Source organism: Malania oleifera, chromosome 3 (assembly GCF_029873635.1).
Source record: "Malania oleifera isolate guangnan ecotype guangnan chromosome 3, ASM2987363v1, whole genome shotgun sequence".
NCBI lineage: Eukaryota > Viridiplantae > Streptophyta > Magnoliopsida > Santalales > Ximeniaceae > Malania > Malania oleifera.
Window position 1 is genome coordinate 42,484,062 of NC_080419.1, and position 6,000 is coordinate 42,490,061.

Here is a 6,000-nt window from a genome sequence, read left to right on the forward strand (position 1 = left end):
AAGGGGAACGTTACAGTTTGGTATCAAAGCCTAGGTTACTAGGTTTTGTAGACTTTAGAGTGTAGCAGAAGCAATATCAGAGTATAGGAAAAGGATTTGAGGTTTGTTCTGTGTCTGGGTACAAGATTACCGTAGTGGTTTCTGTGTTTTTCCTGGAGTGATGATTTCAGGAAAACCATAGTAAACTATTGTCGAGTCGTGTGTCTAAGTGACAGAACTGGATATTGTTTAAGGGTTAGAAAGGGTAGTTAATTTTGAATAGGTATAGGATAGGTCTGTATAGGGGATAAGTTGCTTAAGTGTGTTTTCTATTTCAGGATGGACCCAAGTAGCAGCGGCACGAATGCTGGAGAGGATAGTCTAGGACCTTCCAGCATTGGTGGAGGAGATACTGATGCTGTGTTGCGCAGTGTCACTCAGCAGGTGATGGCTGAGATGGCTAGGAGTTCTGGGGATCATGGCAGTTTGATCGAGCAATTTATGTAGATGAAGCCCCCATCCTTTGCCAGAGGTGATGACTCGATTGTAGCTGAGAATTGGGTTCAGGATATCGAAGAGACGCTAGTAGTGCTTCCATGTACGGATGAGCAGAAGGTAGCATTTTCCATATTTAAGTTGACAGGGGAGGCGAAGCGCTGGTGAAGAGCAGCGCGTCTGATAGAGGAGCAGAGGACGGTTCCAGTTCCAATGACGAGGGACTGATTTAAGGATTTGTTCTTCGAGCAGTATTTCCTTGTTATCATTCGAAGTGCGAAGGAAACAAAGTTTCTGCATTTGGTGCAAGGGCAGGTGACTGTATCCCAGTATGCGACTCGGTTTGTCGAGTTGTCGCGTTTTGCTCCACATCTAGCACCTAATGAAGAGAAGAAGGCAAGGAAGTTTGTAGAAGGATTAAGGCAGAATCTGTTTGAGTAGGTCATTGGTTTCAGGGCTCAGACATTCACAGAGGTTGTAGACGGAGCTGCGATTATTGAGAGTGGCATTCAGAGGGGTGTTGCAACTCAGAGTTAGAGAAAGAGGCCTGCGCCTCAGGGTTTTCAGGATGGCTCTAGTAGGGGCCCGTGGAGAGGAGGTCGCGATAGGGGTGACCAGAGGCAGATGGCAGGACCTTGTGGGAACCAAGGTGCGCCGACTTACCCGGTGTGTCAGACGTGCGGGAGACATCATTTAGGGGAGTGCCGGGTAGGCAAGGGTGTATGTTATCGTTGTGGGAGACCCGGTCAAGTGATGCATGAGTGCCCAGGTCAACAGGACCAGGTCCTAGCTCCCAGACCCTATCAGGAAGGACATCAGGCTGCTCTAGGAGGATACCAGGCACCTTGGGGTGGACAGCAGAGGAATGTGGCCCTAGCACGAGTATATGCTCTAACGCTAGGAGATGCAGAGGCCACTACGGATGTGGTGACAGATATATTTACTGTTTCATCATACCTAGTTATTGTTCTTTTTGACTCGGGTGCTACTCATTCTTTCATTTCTACATCTTATGTTAAATTATCTGAGAGTGAGACCCAGTCATTAGATATAGCGCTGTTGGTAGCTACACCATTAGGATCAGTGATCAAATGTCAGAGGGTACTTAAAGGCTATTCGATAGAAATTCAGGGAAAAACACTACCAGCAGATCTTATTGTGTTTGATATGTGCGGGTTTGATATAATACTGGGTATGGACTAGTTGGCTGCCAATCATGCTAGCATTGATTGTTTCCAGAAAGAAATAATTTTTAGACCTCCTGGAGAGCAAGAATTCAGATTCGTTGGTTCATGGGTATGTGCTCCAACGTAGCTAGTGTCAACCGTGCAGGCGAACAGATTACTCCTAGATGGAGGTCAGGGGTTTATAGCATTTGTGAAAAAAGCATCTGAAAATGAATTGAAGATTGACAGCACTAAAGTGGTACGAGAATTTCTAGATGTTTTTCCAGAGGAGCTACCATGGTTGCCTCCTGTGCGCGAGGTAGATTTTCCTATAGATTTACCTCCAGGGACTGCGCCGATCTCTAAGGTCCCGTATCTATGGCTCTAGCTAAATTGGGAGAATTGAAGGAGCAGTTGCAGGATTTTTTGAACGAGGGGTTTATACGACCCAGTGTATCGCCATGGGGAGCTCCAGTGTTGTTCATAAAGAAGAAAGACGGGTCCATGAGGATATGTATTGATTACAGGGAGATAAACAAGATTACTATTAAGAATAAATATCCTCTACCGCATATAGACGATTTGTTTGATCAGCTCCAGGGTACATGGGTATATTCCTAGATTGACCTTAGATCTAGGTATCATCAAGTGAGAGTAAAAGTGGAGGACGTCGCAAAGACAGCCTTCAGGACCAAGTACGGGCACTATGAATTTCTCGTTATGCCTTTTGGTTTGACTAAAGCCCCGGTCGTGTTTATGGACTTGATGAACAGAGTTTTTCACCAGTATCTAAATCAGTTTGTAGTAGTTTTCATTGATGATATACTGGTGTACTTGAGAAGTTTGAGGAGCATGAGGTGCATTTGAGGCAGGTGTTGCAGACTCTTAAGGAGGAGAAGCTTTATGCTAAGTTTAGCAAGTGTGAGTTCTGGCTTGAGAGGGTGGCATTTTTAGGCCATGTGATCTCAGGGGACGGTGTAGCAGTGGATCCCAGGAAGATTGACGCGGTGGTAAACTGGTCTAGGCCGAGAAATGTGCAAGAAGTCAGGAGCTTCTTAGGACTGGCAGGTTATTACCGTCGTTTTGTTAAGGGGTTTTTAGCCTTGTCAGGTCCTCTCACGTGGTTGACTAGGAAAAATGCTAGATTTGTGTGGGATGAAGAATGTGAGCAGAGCTTCCAGGAATTAAAGCAGCGGCTCGTCATTGCACCAGTTGTGAAGATTCCATTGGGAGGCGATGATTATGTTATCTACAGTGACGTGTCCTTGAAAGGGCTCGGTTGTGTGCTAATGCAGCATGGTAGGGTGGTGGCATATGAGTCCAGATAGCTGAAAGAATATGGAAAGAACTACCCTACTCACGATCTAGAATTGGCTGCGGTGGTACATGGACTGAAAATCTAGAGGCATTACCTTTATGGTGAGAGGTGTAAGATATTTTCTGATCATAAGAGCTTAAAATACATCTTTACACAGAAAGAGTTGAATATGTGGTAGAAGAGGTGGTTGGAACTCATTAAAGATTACGACTGCACCATCAGTTACCACCTAGGTAAAACAAATTTGGTGGCTGATGCTTTAAGCCGTAAATCAGGAGACACAGCATAGTTAGCAGCGATAGTTCAGCATCCGATTCAAATGGACTTAGAAAGACTCGGTGTAGAATTAGTGAAGGATGAACCTAAGGCGCTTATTGCCAGTTTGGTTATACAGCCCACATTGTATGAAAAGATTAAAGCTGTTTAGAGAGATGATCTAGAGTTAGTGGAGGTGATAGCCAGAGTTCAGGACGGTCAGGGGGAAGAGTTCAGTATTTCTGATGATGGAGCTCTGAGATTTCACACCAGATTGTGTGTGCCTGCAGATGATAGTATCAGGAGGACGATTCTAGAGGAGGCACACAAGTCTCTATACACTGTTCATCTTGGCAGTATGAAAATGTATAGGGATCTACGAGATTATTTCTGGTGGAGTGACATGAAGAGGGAGATAGCAGAATTTGTGCAGCAGTGTTTGACGTGCCAGCAAGTTAAGGCTAAGCACCAGAAGCCGGCTGGTCAGTTGCAGCCACTTTTCATTCCCGAGTGGAAATGGGACCATGTATCCATGGATTTTGTTACTGGGCTGCACCAGCGACGCATGGTCAGAATGCCATCTAGGTGATAGTTGATAGATTGACGAAGACAACGCATTTTCTGCCTATTAAAATCAGCTACCCTATGAACAGGTTAGTAGAGATTTACATACAAGAGATTGTTCGATCCCATGGAGTGCCGGTATCCATAGTCTCGGACCGTGATCCACGTTTTACATCACGGTTCTGGAGGAGTTTACAGGAGGCACTAGGGACTCAACTAGCATTCAGCACAGCTTTCCACCCTCAGACCGATGGTCAGAATGAGAGAACCATCCAGGTAATGGAAGATATGCTTCGTGCTTGTGTGCTAGACTTTGGAGGTAGTTAGATTCAGTTTTTGCCACAAGTTAAATTTGCTTATAATAACAGTTATCAAGCTAGCATCGACATGGCATCCTATGAGGCATTATAGAGTAGGAGATGTAGATCTCCTCTTTTCTGGGATGAAGTAGGAGAAAGGCGAGTTTTGGGTCCAGAGATAATTCAGCAAGCATGTGATAAAGTCCGACTTATTCAAGATAGGGTCAGTACAGCACAAAGTAGGCAGAAAAGCTATGCGGATACTCGCCGCCGAGAACCTGCATTTGAAGTGGGTGATCATGTTTTTCTGAAGATAACTCCACTAAAGGGGATTTGGAGATTCGGGAAGAAGGGTAAGTTGAGCCCTAGGTTTATTGGCCTCTTTGAGATACTTGAGAAGATTGGGTCAGTAGCCTATCGACTGGCTTTACCACCATCTCTATTTCGAGTTCATGACGTATTTCATGTTTCTATGTTAAGGAAATACGTTCCAAATCGCTCCCATATCATCAGCCACGTGGAATTGGAAGTCAGTGAGACTTTAGCATATGAAGAAACTCCAGTACATATCTTAGATAGGAAAGAACAAGAATTGCGCAACAAGAAGATACCACTAGTGAAAGTTTTATAGAGAAACCACGCAATTGAAGAAGCCTCATGGGAGCTTGAAGATGAAATTAGACAGAAATATCTCTATTTGTTTGATGAATTATTGTGATGCCCTGACCCGCCAAGTGGGGTCCAAGTGTCACGTGTTCCAATCACCTGTATCTGATACCATAATTAACATACACGCAACGGCACATGAATAAATAACCTCAAATAAATACCAAAGTTCTATATAACAACCAAAAACCAACACTACAACATCCAAATATCTGTATCCACAAGCAGCATTTAAAACGTAATTCCGTACAAATATATCTATACATATATCAGTATCTCACAATACCCTAAAAAGAAACTATCACAAACAGTCCCAACCTAGGCCTTCAAACCCGGTCTCCAAAAGAACCTGAAAAATTGTTAATCCACTAGGGTGAGACAGTTCTCAGTAAGGGTGGAATAAATTATAACAGTGTGTGACAAATGAGTTTTAATATTTATATCTCAAAATAAACTGCTTCTCATATAACATCAATAACAACTGAGAAAATGTACCATTAATAACATTCCCGACATCCAATATCACACACACATTCAATATGCACAAGTACATAATTTTTATGCAAGCAAAAGTTCCCAAGGATAGGGAAGATTACCCGCCCATACAAGTAGCTTCCCTCTGCTCTAGTACTAAAAACTACCTACCAAAGCACTCACCTTACTCAGTAAGCCCTTAGGTGAAGTATTACTTTGCCGCCAGTACACACATCTTTATTATTTTAAAGGTAAAGATTTCCGAGGATCGAGATGTCTACCCGCCCATACAAATAGCATCATTTTGCACTGATACCAAGAAACTACCTAACAGAGCACTCGCCTTTCTCAGCAAGCCCTCGGTGGTATGTTTACCTCGCCGCATGCACACACATGCATTCACAATATGCTATACCATTATTTTTATGCTATAATTAAATTCACATGCACACAACACATCCACATAGGAATCATGCATCTCATACTTCATCTTCCAATATCCTCAGTACGTGGCCCACACAGAGCAACTGCGTACATGTCAGTACGTGGCCCACACAGGCACCTACGTACTTCTTATCTACACGTGACCCACACAGGTACCACTAACCACACAGGGTACATAACATGGCCCACACAGGCGCCATTATCCACATAGGATATAACGTGGCCCACACAGGCACCACTACCCACACAGGGTATATAACATGGCTCGCACAGACGCCATTATCTACACAGGATATAACGTGGTCCACACAGGCACCACTACCCACACAGGGTATATAAC